Source organism: Cupressus sempervirens, chromosome 9 (genome assembly GCF_028749045.1).
Source record: "Cupressus sempervirens isolate cs-2001-9-10 chromosome 9, ASM2874904v1, whole genome shotgun sequence".
Classification (NCBI taxonomy): domain Eukaryota; kingdom Viridiplantae; phylum Streptophyta; class Pinopsida; order Cupressales; family Cupressaceae; genus Cupressus; species Cupressus sempervirens.
The window spans coordinates 396,970,602-396,991,508 of NC_143126.1; the positions used below are offsets into that span (position 1 = coordinate 396,970,602).

The 20,907-nt window shown below is 33.8% G+C and overlaps 1 pseudogene; it reads left to right on the forward strand.

The window, feature by feature from the left end:
* LOC149538931 (uncharacterized) overlaps positions 1-4,520 on the forward strand; it is a 125,616-nt pseudogene extending 121,096 nt beyond the window's left edge.
* The last annotated feature ends 16,387 nt before the right edge of the window (positions 4,521-20,907 follow it).

A 20,907-nucleotide genomic window follows, 5' to 3' on the forward strand; every position in this document is an offset into this window, starting at 1 on the left:
ATCGCGGAAATTATAAGACCCCTATCGCATGCTCAAACATAAATGCTTAGCCTGTGTTTTTTTTACTTACTTTTTCCCTCTATCCGGCTGTTCCAAATTCCCTATAAGACCTCCACAGGATGGCAGGACTTATAGCTCTGATACCACTGTAAGGGACACCCTTGGATGTCCCAAAAAACTAAACCAAATTGCTGAAAGGAATTATGTCAAACAGTTTGCATTCAACTTCTTAAAACCTCTTATAACTCTGGAAATCAAACGTTTATTTGTTTGTTTTGTTTCGTGCATGGAATTGGTATCATACAACATAAACAAGAAATAAACTACAATAATATGCAAAGTGGAAATGAACTGCTGCTAATAAAATGTTATTTTCAGAATTCATAAAACCAAATACATAGCAGATTTATCAACTCACTAATTACTTCAGCAATATTGTCATAATACTCCAGCCCATGCTTACGAACTTGCTGCTACAATACTTTTTCCTCCAATCAGTCCACTACCTTCATAATACCATTCCCTCCAAGCGGCATAAGCGTCAGACAAGTAGTGAAGAAGATATGAGCAAAATATCAAATCTGCCTGTAGCCGGAAATGCAACTAAACTACCTGATAATGAAGCCAATAAGAAAGAATTCCAAAGGCCAAACCCCAAGGGAATGACGTCTAGAATGTTACAAAAGAGGATAGACATCCTCAAATGCCAAGAACAAAGCTGCAACTCACACACCAATTTCTTCTCATATTCAACCTGCCTAATGAAGCCACAAATGCTTCCTTTTATTGTATTCCCACGGGTCCCCTCAACTCATATGGGCAATGTGGGATAAAAGATGTGTAATATAAAACATATATTAAAATACCCCTTATGTCTCCCTTGGGTACACATCACCATAAAATAAATATTAAAGTAACACTTTAATATTTTACAATTAAATTAGACGTTACTTTAATAAAACTTCAGGCATTAAAATGTATTAGCAATCAGACTCCGAATAATGCGAGTGATAGCTCATCGGAAAGCTCTCACCGAGGAGTATCGAATCCAATCACCAAAATTGACCTGCACTGTGTCCTGCCGACTTACTAAAAATAGTAAGTATGCTTGAAACTAAGTAAATCAATTTCATTTTGGCCCAAACTAGAAATGACTAGGCCAAAACACTCCAAGATCCCATTAAACCCTTCGTTAGCCCTCGGGACCATGTAGAACAAGGCTAACGTGCACACACTTGGTCAACTGCTAAAATGGGGACATTACATGAGAGATGGATTAGTCTGAACCACAATGCATGGAACATGGGTCAATGAGTTTGACTCCAAAAGAAACACAGTTCAATAATGATAGCTATATGACAATTTAACATGTGGAAAATGCCTCTTACTTATCAATTGAGGATCTCAAGGAGCTTTTTAATGAATGGTTTATAAGGAACAAAACTTGGTGAATTCTTTGTACATGGAGTTTCAATCAAAGTAAATTTAGCATAGAGAAATCTTCGTAGTTAAGCATGCTCAAGATAGAGTAATACTAGGATGGGTGACCTCCTAAGAAGTTTAGATTCTTCACCTCTAAAAGCATCCCCTAGATGCAATGAGTTTTAAGTATTTCATTCATTCTCATGAGAAATGAGTTCATGTGAACTGGTACTCATGAAACATGGAATAATGAGTTTGACTCAAAAAACTACATAGTTGAATCCTAATAAAAATATTGTAATTTGACTTGCTCAAAAATTTTGACCAAGTTAAAATTTCTAAATGTATTATGAGCATGTAAAGAAAATCCTAACCATAAATAATTATGTATCTTCTCATATATTTTCCATATATGTTTAAATAAATTTTAAACAATTTTAATTATCCAAACTAAAATCAATACAACACTAGCACAACATGTTAATTTTAGACCAAATTTATGTGAATTTTAAGTTTGAGTGAGTTTCTTAGAATGCAATTTCTAATGTTTAATTATTATTTCAATTAACTAAAACAAAGCTTCATAATAAGATTTCAATATTTGATCCTAGGAATTAAAACTATTATAATTTAAAATGGGAAACATTTGTATAATATTTAAAATGGGAAAGTTTCTAAAATATTATACAAACTATAATTTAAATATTATACAAATTAGAAACCATATATAATTAGAAAAATAAAAATTAGCATGAGAACTTAAGGAAACCTAAAATTTTCCATTTTTATCAAATCATCCATACCTCAATGGATTAAAAATCTGGAGGTTATATACTTTTTCTCCTGTGATTTCAATTGGTGTCCATTTCAATCTTCAATCTAGTGTGAAGAATGTTGATTTTCGTGTTAGTGATAGTTCAATTCTTCCCTAAGAATTTGATGGGTTGGATTTAAACTATTTCAAAGATGAATTGATTTGAAAAATGAGAGAGGATTACAAAGGATCGGGAATTTTCTATGTAGTGAACCATGTAAATTTGGCAAATCTTGTAGATGCGATGTTCCAAATCAAGCAATTAAGTGCAATGAATGTTGAAGTTAAAGAAAGAGTCAGAAACATTTCTTACAAGGTTCCTCCACATTGAAATTGTAAGAATTGACCTCCCCACTTTCCCTCCTTTAGATTCAATTCAAGAAATGACTCAAAAATCTTGCCTCATGGTAGAAACCCTAAATTTTGGTACAAATTTTACTTATGTAATACAATATTTTTGAGTTCTAAAAATATTATTGTCTCTAAAAATAGTTATAATGCTTATTGGCTCTATATTTACAAGTTATTTGTCAAAATTTTTAAGAGAATTGTTCTTGCATGGATATGTTTATTGAATGTGGATTATTTTTATAAAGATATGCATAGTTTAAAATTGAATTTCTCAACCATTGTCAATACCCTCTTTGTATGAGGCATAATGGGAATTTGACAACAACATATGGACATCCATTAAAAAATAAATAGTAGAGAATTTAGCCCAATATTGAGGTTGAAAATGATATGGCAGATATAATTACAAAATATGGACACACAGAAGACACATCAACTATTTGTAATAATGTAACATTTCATGCAACACAATCAATAAAGAATTTGCATAAGATGATTTGGTGAAAAGGGACCTCAAACAAAATATAGATGTGCATCAAGGAAAAATGGAGAAGATTAAGTTAAATGTTAAACTTGCTTCATTTACACACATTTTCTCTTCCATTTCAAATGCCCATATCAAGTGCAATGTTCGATGATATATGACACCAAACCTACTGCAAGAAGTTCGATGACACAATTGAGGAGGACGTACTTTTTTTGGATCTCAAGGATTGCAACCTTTCTACAAATTCCTTAGATGTTTTTGTTTTTGAGATTATAGATTATTCAGTCTTACCAGGCAAGGAGGATGAGGGGAGGCATTAATCAAATGCAATTAAGAGCCCTTTAGGAGATGGAGGACAGGTGGACAAGGCATGGAAACATTAGAGGAATTTGGGAGAGCCCAAATTCATAGTTGCACCCATGGAACACCAATTGCCTTTCATAATTCTTTGTAGAAAGTATGGAGTTGTAGTTTCTTATATTCCTATTCTTCATTCCCGTCTCTTTGCTGAAGACCTAGAATACCAAAATGTTGAGTTCACTACTTGTAAGGAAGATTGCCCTTTGTTTGTGTAGTTGTGTGCAAATGACCCTAAAAGGTTATTGGTTGTTGCTTAGGTTGTTCAACCTTATTATGATTATGTTGATATTAATTTGGGGTGCCCACAATGTATCACAAAAAGGAGGTAATTATGGAGCTTTCTTAATGGACAACTTGCCTCTGGTGTAGTCACTAGTTGAAAATATTGCATCTAATCTATTTGTGCATGTATCTTGTAAGATTCGTATATTTTCATTTCTTGAGGACACCATATCTTATGCAAAGATGCTCTCTCCTCGGTGTCCATGGAAGAACTAGGGATAAAAAAGATGGAAGTAATAGAGCATACTAGTCTAACATTAATGAAGTTAAGAAGGCATCTAGCACTTAATCTATCTGTGTTTGTATCTTGTAAGATTTGGATATTTCCATTGCTTGAGGAAACCATAGCTTATGTAAAAATGCTCTCTCCTTTTTGTCCATGGAAGAACTAGTGATCAAAAAGATGGAAGTAACATAGCAAACCAAACTAGCATTAAAGTAGTTAAGAAGGCACATAGGATTAATGTATTAGCTAATGGGAATATAAGGCATTTGCAAGATGTTTATGATTGTTTAAGAGAAACTAAAATAGATGGAGTTTTATCAGCTAAGTCCCTACTTGAAAACCTTGCATTATTTGCAAGGTGTCAGTTGGAAATAGAATCGTCTAATAATGTAATTTCCCAAGCAAGAGTGTTGGAGAAGTATGAGAAGTTGAAACATTCTGAGAATGAATTTGAAAAAGCATTGGATCAAGATACTTTTCTCTTGGAATATTTTGATCTTTTTGAAACATATCTAGTTTCTTGGCATATGATTTAAGCCTGTGTGCATTGAATGTTAGGTGATTGGTTCAATATTTGAGCAGTACAATTTGTGGAACCAATCTTTTCAAGATGATTTCCTATCATTATTGAGAACAAGTGTAGGTGTGAATTGAGTGTGCAGACTCTATATAAATGATGACAAGAAAGATGGGGATATGTAATAATGCAAGCTCTAATTTTTTTCTAAAATAGTTTAATATAGCAACGTCTTTTTTATAGGATTGTGCTCTTCTTTTCTATTTGATAGAAACATTCTTCTTGAGAGAAAAAAAAAATTAAAAATGGAATCTTTTATGAATATTTTTCAAGGGAACATTTTATAGCACACATCAGAGACTACATTTTAAATCATAAAATCCTTAGAAGACTAGAAATTCTTGTAGTCTAGATGGTTAATGTCTACCTATGCATTTCTGCCTTTCCACAAATTGTTATCTTTGAGAATTGAATGATATGCTTGAGCTCATGGAATAGAAGAAAATATTTTAGAATATTTAGAGAAAAAAAAATCTGTATATTTGTAAGATCATTTTTATCATCTTTGTTGTTAGTTTTGTCAAGAATTTCAATAGTTTTTAGTAGCAATATCACAATGACTTTTGTGGAAAATAGCTCCTATTTATCAATTGATGATCTTGAGGGGCTTTCTAAAGAATGGTTTAGAAGACACAACACTTAGCAAAGGTTTTTAAATTGGGTTGCATAAGAAAAAAAGAAAAATACATAAACACGCGATACCATTTTGAAATATTATATGAGTCGAGCATAGCTGGTTGGACTCTTTATCAATGCCAAGAAATGTCGCAGATGTAATTTTTGAGGTATAATTCAAATATCTTTTTCCTATGGTGAAGATAATAGATTTTAATTATTTGAAAATGGAAAATATGTTGACACCTATTGTGCTTCTGAAATTAACTTAATTTTCTAATAGGTACACCTAATGTTTGTCCCTCAAGAACTTTTCTACTCACTGATTTTTTGTATTTCATTTTTCATATTTTTCCTTTATAGAGAATATCAATGTCCTATTTGATTCTAATGAATGCAATAACTACATATTTTTGAAAATATAAGATAGGCTAGGTTACTAAGAGGGGAGGGGTGAATCAGTAACCTATAAAACTTAATCTTAATTCACCAATTAATCCTTCATATGTATTCTTATCTAATTGTATGCATTTTAAAAAAAATGAAAGCATTGAAACCCTTTGACACACAATATGGTAACCCAAAAACCTTCCAAATAGAAAGTAAAACTAGGGTGGGGATGATATGCACAATCTTTAGTACTATAGTATAAAGTTGGACTTACAATGATCACTTATGATGATCTACCATGTTAGGAGTAATAAGGACTTCTAGGTCCACCTTGCAAAAGGATTTACAAACACACCTAAAGTATGCACTTGGTAAAGAGATATACAAAAGACTATTAAGTCTACCTTATGAAAGGACTTAACTATTCCACCTCTTAGGATAAACTAGTGGTTGATCTCTACTTTGAAATTTTGATTTGTTGAATGAGATTCCTTTAGAGTGTAATGATCACCTTGCTATGATGGATAGATCTTTGTTGCTCCTTATAATGCTTGTAGCCTTCTTACTTTGCACTTCTTCTCTTATATATATTTCTATATTCATGTATCATGAATTAGATGTGATATAATACATTGCATAAATACCAATCCATTTTACAATTCATCAAAGTCAGATGAAATACAAATTTCACCAAAATACACAAAGTTGGCCCAATTGCAGGTACTCAGGGTCTAAAACAAACCTACAGAGGTTCTAACACTTGGCAACCATTTTTAGTGCTTGGCATCATCATGCACTTGGTAGACGTAGAAGCTTGGCTCATACTAATCACTTTCAAGTAGTCTAAACTTGATTTGCATTGGTGACTCGGTGAACACTACAAAACTCAACATATAAACTAAATCACTTGGTTGACTCTACATAGCTTGGTCAACACTAGATTCACATTATTGAAGCTTCAAACTCAATAAACACTAGAGAACACAATTTGCATCGAGAACCTTGGTAAACACTATGAAACTTGGTTTACAGTAATAATTACCAACTTGGTAGATACTACTTGGTGTGAACTAAATATTATCCATGGAACTCGATAGCAATTGTAGAACTCAGTATAGACTGAATTATTTGGTTAACACTATAAACTATAAGATAACCTCGATAACTACTAACCATCTGATTAAGTGTGTGTGTGTGTGTGTGTGTGTGTGTGTGTGTGTGTGTGTGTGTGTGTGTGTGTGTGTGTGTGTGTGTGTGTGTGTGTGTGTGTGTGTGTGTGTGTGTGTGTGTGTGTGTGTGTGTGTGTGTGTGTGTGTGTGTCACTAATAAACAAACTTGACTGTAATGTCAACAATCTCCCCCTTTGGCATTAGTGACAAAAACACTTATCAATCAAAATTAAATTCAAAAAGTTTAAAACAATCTTTAGTCTCCATCATGTGTCTTCAACTTGTTAACGTACTCTATTTTTGAGATTTTTCAAAATTATTTTTGTAAGAGATGTTTATTGTACATGTATATGTATAATATTATGATACTCCCCCATAAATATATATTCAACATACTTTACATATTATATACATCTTGTTATCTTCTCCCCTTTTATTGTAATATCACATATTCTCCCCCTTTTTGACACAAATGATAAAGGTGTATACTACATATTTATGCCAAAATATGACAAGACGTCATAATATACCTTTAAAATTAGTGACATTGTCTTGTCCCAATTTTCTTGCAACAGCTTGCTTACATGCAATGCAATCTGAACTTCTACTGATAATTTAATCATGTGATCAGCTATGGAGAAGTTGGTATAATGGATGAGATTTTTGGCATGTGTAATGTGTTTCTACAATGCATCCATGTTTGTAAGTCATGCATTCTATGTCTAAAAGTATGGCCCTTATCCTAGCTTCTTCCCTTAGTAATTCTACTTGTATATCAGTTAAAAATCTAATCTTTGTGTAATGAGAAAAACTATAGCTTTCGTCAATGACAACTAGTGTGCACTTGTCTTCAGGTCTTCATCTATCTTGGAGAGTTTATCTTTGATATCTTGAGTAAAGATAGATGTATCACATAGTTTTCTGAATAGAGAAGTGACATTGTTAACAAAGGTTTCTAGAATGAGATGAGAATAGTAGACAAGTCTACTTGATATATTGCAATATTTTGTGCAACTAGCTCCAATACTTTGTTTTCAAATTTCTTCTCTATTCTTTGTAACAATTTTTCTTGCCCATTCAAATATTCATTGAATTTTTGAACCACTACTACTCATTAAGCCAAAATAGGTTGAGAAGTATCAACCTCAGTGCTAAGTACATCTACAAGAATGTTCTTTACATCTTCTAGCACTTGGTTTTCTCTATTTCTCTCCTCTCTAAGCCTCTTTTGCTTAGATTTCTTCTACAAAATCTCACCTACTATATACATTTTATTAGGATTCTGAGTAGAGATATCCTAATTCAAGATAACTATATCCTCATCAAGATCAATGTCTTCTTCCTTATCTTTGCCTTTGATAGAAACTTTAGTACTCGATTGAGGCTTGACTCAACTACCTTTGTACTAATTACTTGCATACTTGGAATATTAATAATAGCATAAATAGAAGAACTAGCAAAAAAAATAGATATTGCATTAATTATAAAAATACCTTGTTGTTGAGTAGCCAAAACTGATGAAGGAGGAAGCACTAACTACTCAGTAGATGAAGTGTTGATCACTTCAGTCAATGAAGTTCTTGGATTTGCAATGTTTGACACAACCAACTTGATAGAAGCTTTCTTTAAGCATAATGACTTTAAATCTTTTCTCAGAGAGTGAGGAAATGAAGCCATAACCACTATTGCAATCTTCTTAGGTTCAATTTCCTCAATGCTATAAATCTCAAGGAGATTCCCCTCGATGGCTTCCTCTTCTTGCTCCTCTTCATCTTTATTGTCATGGGGCTAGATTTTAACTTATGCCTACGTTAAGCCTTCTCCCTTAGAATCTCCAACCATGTACAACACTAGTGATCCCTACTTTTGACTGATTGTATGCCTTAGCCATTTTCATTTACCTAGACTATGCCTCCCCTTAAACTTCATCTAATGCCCACACACCTGACTGCCTAAACATACACTCCTACAAAATAGAAGCACATGTCGAACCACCCTTACTCTAGTTCTCTTCCTTTTCTGCTGCACACATGCATCCTTGAGCTACTAGCTCTACCCCTATTCAACCTCCATACTGAACCCCTGCTTAGCCCTTGTGATATCTTCACCTTGACATCCCCCATAAGACCACCTTACTCCAATATTGTCCATATGTGATCTCAACTCCTTGAGTCTCTTGAACACCCCTAATCCTCCTTGATCACCACAATGCCACTCTTGGAATACATAGAACTACCACATCTCTCCTTGTTCAACTCTGCCAACTCCCCGAGCTCAATGCTGCAACATTGCATCGAGAACCACTATGACTCCCTTGCTAAACACTGCATCCACACTAGCTAACTTAGACCCCATGAGTCCTCCATAGCTCAATATGCATACTTCCAAAGTATACTCAACACCTCCACGAAACCTCTCTAAACTTCCTAGAGTCCTCCAGTCTAATCTCACATGTTACCTTAACATGACTCTATCTCCACGGCATTCCACCTCTTGTTGGTCTCCCTAGCTACCCATTGAACCCTGAAGCCCAACCCTTGTTCCCCATGGAACTATTGACTACCTTAGCCAAACTCTGAATCCAAATACTAAGCCCTAACTGCCTTGATGCCATGTCTTTGTCTACATGCCCTCATTGGTGAACACTTTGTTCTTATACACCTAGTGCACTCAAACCAACCCCTTCATGCATCCATGCAATCTCATACCCAATCCATGGATCCCTTTGCAACAAATGACCTACTTGAGTTGCACACCCTAGCTCCATGATCCCCCAATCCAATTGGATACTATACTTCCATTTCCAACTTAGCTACCACTCCATAGCTTCACCTCTAAACCACTTCACTCATCTACTTCACCCATTTTAATCATGCACCACAAGCTATTATTCCTAGCCATCCATCATGACTCACCTCCTTGAGCCATACCCAACAACTACCTCTTTGGATGCTTGATAGAAATCTGCCTCACAACTCAACTCACCATGAGCACCATCCTAGAACACTACATCTCAATCACCATACTGGACCACCATAGCCTTTGAAATCCCACCTCAATGCAAACCCACTCAACCAAGAACCCTGGATGTGCACTCGGTGCCACACCCAACTAATATTGCACTTCTTAGATATCTAGCCCACAACATATCCCCCACGTAGCTAACCATAAGCCCTCAATGCTCCTACTTGAACAAACCACTTTGCCTCCTATTGTAGGACTAGGTACTCTACTTCTCTAGCTTTTAGACTTTGGACCACCTCCAAGTAGGTGCCCAATATTGGCTTAGCTACTCCACTTCACTTAGTTAGGGACCCTTGTTTTGTCACCAAACCTCACCACGTTACAATATGGTAGAGCTACTCTTCTTTGCTCCTAACGACTATGCGTCACCTATATCTCATCTAGAGACTAGAGGGAAGGACTACTCTTCTTCATCCCTCTTGAGGGAGGTTGACTATCCAAGTCACCCATTATGCACACTGGCACTTACCCTCTACGATTACACCTCAGCTCAACTCCATGCCTCACCTACACCACAACTATGCTAGAGGGAACATCTCATAGCACAGCCCCAAGATTGCACCTCGGCTTGGTTCCACATCATGCCTAGATCACAACTATGTTGAAGGGAACATCTTGTAACATAGCCCCAAAGCATACACCTTAGATCCTATCTAGGACAAGATCCTACGCCACAACTATGCTTTCCCAGCACACGACATAGCCCAATCTTGCTCCCCAGCTTGGCCCATGCCTTTCCTATACCACACCTATGTGCACCTAGCTTTACCACATAGGCCCATCACCTTTGAGTTTCATCTTGTGAATCAACAGCCCCTTACATTTATTACTATCATTTGTTTCTTCTTCATCCTCATTGTGCTCTTCTTCCTTTTCATCTTCCTCATCTTCTTTATCATTGACATGAACAAAAAGATCACTCTTTTGATGAAGATTGTAGATGTTCTTCCATGCATTAGTGGCATTCTTTACCACATGTTCAATGTCATTGATCATTATTAAGCATGTGTTAAATTTCAAAGTGGTTTTTTCTTTATTCTATTTCATGGACTCTTTTATTTCTTTATTATTAAGTCTCAGCATGTGTTTCCTCAAAGACTACTCATATATATCCTTTGTAGTTTTCTTTGCATGATCCCATCTTGGCTTGATTCTTTCCATGGTTCTTTGGGAATTCACTATGCAATTTGATTAGGTGAATATTTCCATTTTCCTAGCTTAGACATAATCATGTCTTCAATTTTCTTCTTCTCCTCTGTATTTCTGGTTTCATATCTTAATGATTTAAAATTTTCCATGCAAACTCTAGAATCAATCTCTTTCAATTTCTCTTGAAATGTAGGTGGAGGTTGTTTGAAAATCACATCCTTTAATTCTTCACCTAATTTCAATTTCTTTCTAGATATTCATCTTGTAAATACTGCAATACATGACTTGGTAGGTTTGGTTATAATTGTTGACATTGCAGTCAACTTTGTTTATTAGTGACACACACTTATTCATATAGTAAGTAGCTATCAAGTGTCTTGTATAGTTAATAGTATTAACCAAGTATTTTAGACTCTATTGAGGAATAGTATTCATTTTGCACTAAGAAATTTCTATTAGGTTGGTGATTATCAGTGTAAATTGAGCTTCCTAGTGCTTATCAAGTTCACTAGTGCAAACTGAGTTATACAGTGCTTACCAAGTTTGTATATTTAGTGATGTGAATCCAATGTTGACCAAGCCACATAGTGTCAACCAAGTGATTTAGTTTATACCAAGCTCATAGTGATAGCATTGACCGAGCTATGCAGTGTGAATCAAGTGATTTAGTTTATATGTCAAGTTTCATAGTATTCATCGAGTCACTAGTGCAGACCAACTTTAGACTACCTGGAAGTAATTAGTATGGGTTGAGCTTCTATATACCAAATGTATGATAATTTTGAGTAGTGATAGTGGATGTTGAGTATCAAAACCTCACCAAGTTAATCTTCAGAACCCAAGTTCTTGTAGTTGGGTCAACTTTGTGTATTTTGTGTAAACTTGTATTGTAGTCAACATTGTTGATTTGTAATTTGAATTGGTATATGTAATGTATTTTATCACATCCAAAGGCATGAAATAAGAGAGATATGACATCAATATGAAGTGAATTTGAAGAGAAGAAGTGTGAAGTAAGAGGCTACAACAGTATAAGGAGTAGCAAAGATTTATCTATCATAGCAAGGTGATCATTACACTCAAAGGAATCTCATTCAGCAAACCAAATTATAGATCAAAGATCAGCCATTGTTTCATCCTAATAGGTGGATCAATTAAATCCTTTCACAAGGTAGACTTAACAATCTTTTGTAAAACTCTTTACCGAGTGCATACTTTGTTGTATATGTTGTAAATCCTTTCACAAGATGGACCTAGTAGTTCTTATTGATTCTAATAGGGAAGATCATTAGAAGTGATCATTGTAAGCCTTAGCAAACCAACTTTATGCTATAGTACTAAATCTTTTGGGAATCATCCCCACCCTAGTTTTACTTTCTATTTGGAAGGTTTCTAAGTCACCATATTGTGTGTCAAAGTGTTATGAATGTTTTAATATTTTCAATTTTTCATGCATACAATTAGATCAAAATACACATGAAGGATTAATTGGTAAATAAGGATCAAGTTTTATCAATTGCTAATTCACCCCTCCCCTCTCAGTAACTTAGCCTATCACATATATCTTCAACAATTGGTATCAAAGCTTTGTGGTTCTTAGAGAGAAGTTTAACAACTTGAGAAAAGATCAAGAGGCTATAAAGGTATTTAGACTTGATAAGGCTATTGACAATGAAAAGCTACATTTGGAATTAGCTATTTTGCAACTCAAGAAAGCAAAAGAGAAACTCTCTCAATCCTTGAAAAGAAGAAAAGATCTTGCAATTCAGATGAATGACCAACTCTACATTGAAGAAAGAATTGAAGACATCCATTCATAAAGTAATTCAAATGAAACTAATGAAGCAAGCAAAGAACTATTAGAAAAAAATTGTATACTTCAAGAAGAAGTAAGAAAGCTAAAAAGAGAACAATAAATTCAGTTAGTAAGATTGCATGAAGTCATGGAAGAGAAAAAAAAGACAAAAGAAGAGTTAGAAGCAAGGAATGATGAAAGTAAGCACTCATCCCTTCAATAAGAAGACTTCATTAATCAGCTTACTAATGCAAATGAAGAGATCATGAATCTAAGAACAAAGAATGAAAGATTGTAGAATGATCTAAAAATTGAAAGGCAAACCAATGAGAGGATGATGAAATAACAAGCATACATGGATCAATTAAACAAGAAAATCTAATACAGGCAAAAGAAAAAAGTAGGAATTGGATACATAGAAGAAGGTGAATCATCCAAGAAAGGAGTTCAAAAGAATCAAAGACCTACTTGCAGTCACTGTGGTAAGATAGGTCACACATCAAAAAAATGTTAGAGCAATGGCAAAGCTAAGTTCAATGTAAAATGCTACAATTGTAGTCAGCATGGTCATAGAGAAAATGAATGCAAAGAGAAACCTAAATTTGAAGGCAAATGTCACAAATGCAAGAAGCATGGGCACAAATCCTTTGATTGCCAAACTAAGATATTAAATCTAGTAGAACATATTATAAAAGCTATATTTGGTTGGGATTACAACACTTGGTGCAAATGTCATTACTATGGAGAATTTGGACACATTGGAATGAATTTTGTAAAATATCACATGAGGACAAGCGACACCATTAGAAGATGTTTCATTTGTATAGAACTTGATCATATTGCCAAGAACTGTATGATTATTGGAAGAATTAAAGATGAAAAGAAAGCCAAAGCTGATAACATCATAAAGAAAATGAGACAAAAATGGATTCGAAAATATTCTAATAATGAAAGTTCAAGAAATGAAGCACATGTCACTAAAGAATTGGGTGACTCAAGCATTTCTGCTTGATCTCCCACAAGGAGACTAGAACTAGGATTCTAAAGAAGACATATTACATCAATTACAATCAGCTAGAAGGAAAGATCCATATCAAAATTCAAGATGCAAAGGGATCACTAAGCATTCAATAAAATGCTAGTCAGTACCAATCGAGGTTGGGTTGCAAGACCTTGCCGAGCAAGGTCAAGAGTTACTAAAGTTATTGTGTGGATACTGAGTTGTGAATGTTCCTACTGAACATTTAACTCACACCAAGTGGAAGATATTCTATCATCAACCAAGTGGTCATACCAGGCCTATATGGTGATTGAAAGGAAAAATTTGTTAAAAGGGGTGAAATCAAATTCATTTGTCACTATGAATTTTCAAGAGCTATTTTTGTGCTATTGAGTGATCTATGTGAATTACTATTGAAGATTTTTCTATTTTTTAAAAGCCCTATGGATCAATGGCATCCACCAGTAGCAAGACAAAGAAAGGGTTAGAGATGTTGGTTCAAGGCATTGAATGGAAAGCACTAGATTTCAAGCTTAGTCCAATTGTTGTAGAAACCCTAGATCCAAGCAGAGCTCAATCTCAGATTCCATCCAAGGTACTATTGATTAATGATATTTGTTCACATTTTTGATGTCCTATTCAAGACATAGGAACCCTATAAATGGATGATTCATTGGAGAAACTATGTGTGAATGGCATGTTAAAACTAGAGCATCAACACTTGGAAGTGAAGGTTTTGACTCACATTCTACACATGACCCAAGATTTTCAAATTAAGTAGATAAGATTTATCCAGTTGTGTGCATAATGGGTAGTCATGGTTGGAGTAACCCATTTTAATAATGAAGAAAATGATCCATAGGATCATATGGCTTCCAATGCTGACGAAGGCTAAAATGACTAAAACCCTAAGTCGAGTAGAATTGGAGAAGAAAACCCTTACCGAGTGGGATGGAAGGGGTATGAAGATCAATTGTGTCACTAATATGGAATTTAATTTTGGTATACATGTGATTGAACATAATATATATAGCTCAATTCATTTAAACAATGTATCATGTGAAGTAGTGGATCTCACATTCAAAGCGGTCAAGAACAACATGTTATTTAACCTTACTGAGTTGATGTTGAATCAGTTCAACAAGAACATGGAGAGCATAATAACTTCAAAGAACAATCCTTGTAAGTTCAATTCACTCTTAACCTATTTATTTTTCTTTGTGCAAAATTTTTTCCCATCAAAAGGTACAGTTGTGTGGATAAAAGATGTACCCATTCTTTACCAAATCAATGAGTATATAGAAGAAATGGGAGAAAATTATGTTAGTATTATGGACAAAAATTTTGATGCATTCAAAGACAAGATGAATAATAGATTCAAAATCCCTAAGAAACTTTTAGAAGACTATAGAGATTATGTTTTTTTTATGGTAGACTGTGATAATGTATATATACAAGCAGTCAGATCGAGAACTGTATGGGTCAAGCCTCTAGGTTATGAGGTTGATATTGATGAAACCAAGGACATTATTGAAGCACTATTAAATCAACCTATTGATCCAAAGGCCACATATTTTGGCACTTATGATGAAACTAAGGCAAGAATTGAACTTGAAATAAAACTCCCTCAGGAGGTCAACAAAGGGAAGAAAAGGATAGCAAAATTGAAATAAATCTAGCACCACTCTCCTATTGACAGAAGGAAAAGAAGATGGCATAGAAGAAGATGAAGAAAAAGATGAAGAGAAGTTAGACGAAGAAGAGTCAGTAAAGAAGAATGGTAAGGTTATTATAACCAAACCTACCAAACCATCTATTGTAGTATTTACAAGGAGGGAATCCAAGAAAAAACAAGGAGATGTAATCTTCAAATAGCCACCACCCTCATTCCAAGAAAAGTTTAAGGAAATTAACTCAAGAGCTAGTATGGAAAATTTCAAATCATTGAGGTATGAGATAAGAACTATAGAGGAGTAGAAGAAAATTTAAGACATGGTTATGTCTAAGATGGGTAAATGGAAATATTCTCCAAACCAACTTGTATAGTAGATTCCTAGTGATTTAATGGAGAAAACCAAGCCAAGATGGGAACATGCTATGAAAACTACAAAAGACATATATGAATAGACCCTAAGGAAACTCATGTTGAGCTTGAATGATAAGGAGGTGAAAGAATAAATCAAGAAAACTAAAGAGAAAACTACTTTGAAGTTTAACACTTGCTTTATATTAATCAATGACATTGAACATGTAGCGAGGAATGCCAACAACACATGCAAAAAAAAATTTAATCTTCATAAGAAAAGGGATTTTGTTGTTAATGTTAGTGATAAGGATGATAATAATTATGGAGAAGAAATTAATAACAATATAGATGATGAGGAATAGGAATAGGAAGCTACTAAGGAAGATCTCCATGAGGTTTACAACATTGAGGAGATTGACCCTGAGAAGATTGCAGTAGCAGCCATAGCCTCACTTCCTCATTCTTTGACTGAAGAATTGAAGAAATCAAGCTCAGAGAAAGCTACTATAAAATTTGTTGTGTCAAACATTGCAAGTTCAAGAACTCAATCAATATTTGCACCTATTCAGCTCAATACTTAACTAACAGAAGTTTCTAGCACTTCATCCATCGAGCAATTAGAACTTCCACCTCTATCAATATTGATTACACAAGGTATTTCTTCAATAAGTGCACTATCTACTTTTTTTTCTAGTCCTAATATTTCTACTATTGTTTATATTCCTAGCATGTAAATAATAAGTACAAGGATAGTTGAGACCAAGCCTCAACCGAGTACAAAAGTTTTGAGTAAAGGCAAAGAAAAGGAAGAAGACATTGATCTTGATGAGGAGATAGTTATCTTGAATTGGGATATCTCCAATCTTAATCCTGATCAAATGAACATAATAGGAGAACTTCTTCAAAAGAAAGCTAAGCAGCAAAGGCTTAGAGAAGAAAGGAATAAAGAATTTCAAGTGCTTGAAGATGCAAAGAATATTCTTGTAGAGGCACTCAGCACTGAGGTTGACACTTCTAAACCAACTTTGGCTCAGTTAGTAGAAGTAGTCTAGAAATTCAATGAATATTTGAATGGACAAGAGAAATTTTTGGAGAGAGCAGAGAATAAATTTGAGAATAAATTTTTGGAGCTAGTAGCACAAAAGATTGCAATACATCAATGAGACTTGTTTACTATTCTAGGCTCATTGGAGAACTCTTCCATAAATGTAACTTTGTAATTTGGTAAACTCTGTGACACATCAATTTTCACCAAGGAAATTAAAGATAAGCTTTCAAAGATTGATGAAGATCTAACGGAAAGTGCTCAAAAGTTGCAACTTGACTCAAGTTACAGCTCTACCCACTATACAAAGATCTAATATCTAACTTATATGCAAGTATAATTACTAAAAGAAGAAGCTAAGATAAGAGCTACACTGGTAGACATATAGGGCATGATTCTCCAAAACATAGATGCATTGTAAAAACATATTGCACATGATAAAATCCTCATCCATGATAACAACTTCTCTATTGCTGACCACATGATAGAACTATCAACAGAATTTCAAATTGCTTTACACACAAGCAAGGTGTTGCAAGAAAATTGGGACAAGACAATGGCACTAATTCTTAAGGTACATTCTAATTTCTTTTCACATTTTGGTATTAGTGTATAGATTACACCTTTGGCATTTATGTCAAAAAGGGGGAGATGATGTATATAAAGCATATTTTAAAAGGGAAGAAGATGTAAATGTATATAACATGAAAAGAATATTGTACAAAAGGGGAGAAGATGAGAAGATGTGATGTATAAAGGGGAGAAGATGTGAGAAGATGTATAATATATTGAATATATATGTATGGGGGAGCAACATCATATTATATACATGTAAAAATATTCAAATAAACATCTCTTACAAAAGAAATTTTGAAAAAACTCAAAAATAGAGTATGCTACCAAGTTGAAGACACAAGATGAAGAACAAAGATTGTGATGAATTTTTAAGAATTCAGTTTTGATTTATAAGTTTTTTTGTCACTAATTCCAAAGGGGGAAATTGTTGACATTGTAGTCAAGTTTGTTTATCAGTGACACAAACTTATTTAGGTAGTAAGTATCTATCGAGCATATTGTCTAGTTAACATTGTTAACCAAGTATTTTAGACTCTACCAAGTTCTATAGTTGCTACTAAGTTCAAGGAATAGTATACAATTTGTACTGAGCAGTTTCTCTTAGGTTGGTGATTATCAATGTAAACTGAGCTTCTTAGTGTATACCGAGTTTACCAGTGCAAACCAAGTTATACAGTGCTTACCAAGTTCATAGCTTCAGTGATATGAATCCAATGTTGACTGAGCCACATAGTGTCAACTAGTGATAGCATCGATTGAGCTATGTAGTGTGAATCAAGTGATTTAGTTTATATGCCAAGTTTTGCAATATTTACTGAGTGACTAGTATAGACCGAGTTCAAACTACTTGGAAGTGATTTGTATGGACCAAGCTTCTATGTCTACCAAATGTATGACAATGTCAAGTAGTGAAAGTGGATGCTGAGTATCAAAACCTCACCGAGTTAGTCTTTAGAACTCGAATTCATGTAGTTGGGCCAACTTTGTGTATTTTGTGTAAACTTGTATTGGAGTTGACTTTATTGATTTGTAATTTGGATTGGTATATATGTAATGTATTATATCACATCCAAAGGCATGAAATAATTAAGAAATGACATGAATATGAAGCAAATTTGAAGAGAAGTGTGAAGTAAAAGGCTACAATAGTATAAGGAGTAGCAAAGATTTATCTATCATAGTAAGGTGATCATTACACTCAAAGGAATCTCATTGAGAAAACTAAGTTGTAGATCATAGATCACCCTCTATTTCATCCTAGCAGGTGGATTAGTTAAATCTTTTCATCTCTTTATCAAGTGCATACTTGATTGTATGTTTTGTAAATCCTTTCACAATGTGGACCTAGCAATCCTTATTTCAGCTAATAGGGAAAATCATCAGAAGTGATCATTATAAGCCTTAACAAGCCAACTTTATACTACAGAACTAAAGCTTGTGGTTATCATCCTCACCCCAATTTTACTTTCTATTTGGAAGGTTTTTGGATCACCATATTATGCGTCAAAGTGTTATGAATGTTTTAATACTTTCACTATTTCATGTATACAATTGGATCAGAATACACATGAAGGATTAATTGGTAAATAAGGATCAAATTTTATCAATTATTGATTTACCCCTCCCCTCTCAATAACTTAGCTTATCGTATACATTTCCAACAATAATAACCTTACCTTTTTTCTTGATTAGTTCTTCTCCTTCTAATTTTGTTTCATCTACCTCATCTTTTGCATCATGGTAAACTTTAAGAAAGCCACCTCCAAAAAAAGATATAAAATATTGGCGAATATTTCATTATTTTGAAAAACCAAAATATTTTTTTTGGTGAAACTCTCAATTTCTTATTCTAAATATGATTAATTTTGGTGATTATTTTTGAATCATAATTTTTTTTGTATAAAATATTGACGAATCTCAATAATAATAGGAAGTTCATTAATCACCATGGAATATTACAAATCAAAATTGAACATTTTTTTACCTTGTGGAATGTTATGAGAATCGTTACATATACTTTAAATCAATAGTGAATAATAAAAATTGGTGATATATCTCTAAATTAACTAATAATTATGATAATTATTGGTTAGTTCAATTTATTTCTCCAATAATATATTATATTTAGGTTACTCAAATCTATTCATGTAACGAATATTGTGGTGAATATTTGAGTTTAAATTTTTCAATAAAATAAATTATTGAGCGATTTTAAATATTCTACAATTGAATTTTATAAAACTATGGCGATTTAGGTTGTATCAAATCTTAAATTATTAGCCAAAATACTAGCCAAAAAATTCTAAAATTAGCCAATTTATGAATATTAGCCACTAAATTATACCCTATTTTGCATCATCTTCAATCACATAATCTCCTTTAGCTTCTATTGATAAGAGAGTAGAACTAGTTTGTCTCATTTTTTCTATCCTCTTCTTTCCTTTGGTGACAACCTGAGGAAGTCTTATCTCTAGTTCAATTCTAGCTTTGGTTTCATCATATGTACTGAAATATGTGGCCTTGGGATCCATAGGTTCATTCAAAAATGCCTCAATGATGTCCCTAGTGTCATCAATGTTAACCTCATAGCCTAGAGGCTTAACCCACCACTCTAGGTTTGATTGCTTGAATGTATACCTTGTCACTATCTACTATAAAAAAACATCATCCTTGTAATCTTCTATGAGTTTCTAGGGAATTTTGAATCTATTATTCATTTTTCCTTTGAATGAACCAAATAAATTTTGTCCATGATATTGACATAGTTTTCACCCATCTTTGTTATATTCTCATTGATCTGATATAGTACAGGCACATCTTTTTCCATACAATTGTACCTTTAATGGGGAAAAATTTTGTGCAAAGAAGAATAAATAGGTTAAAAGTGAACCAAAATTACATGGATTATTCTTCAAATTTCTTATGCTCTCCATATTCTTGTTGAATTGGTTCAACATTAACTCGGCAAGGTTGCAACATGTTCTTTACCACCTTGAGAGAAAGATCAACTACCTCACATGACATTTTGTTGAAATGACTGGAGCTATAAATTTTATGTGCTATTACATGAATTCCAAAATTTAGCTCCATGTTGTCTACACAACTAATTTTCATACCTCTTCCATCCCATTTGGCAAGAGTTTTCTTTTCTAGTTCTACCCAACTTAGAGTTTTGGTAGTCTTCACCTTCATCAACATTAGCAACCCTATGATTTGATGAATTATTTTCTTTGTTATGAGAATAGGCTGCTCCAATCATAGCTACCTATTGTGTATATGACTAAGGATAAACCTTATCCATTTTATCTAAAATTCTCGGGGCATGTGTGGAATGTGGGTTAAACCCTTGGTTTCTAAATGTTGATGCTTAAGTTTCAATGCACCATTCACACAAATGTTCCAGAGTTTCATCCATCCTATGGTTCCTATGTCTTGAATTGAACAACAAAAATGTGAGAGAATATCATTAACCAATAGTACCTTAGGTGTAATCTATGACTGAGCTTTGGTAGGATCAAGAATTTTCATAATTTTTGGACTCAACTTGAAGTCTAGGGCTTTCCACTCAACTCCTCAAACCAACATCTTGGACACGTTCT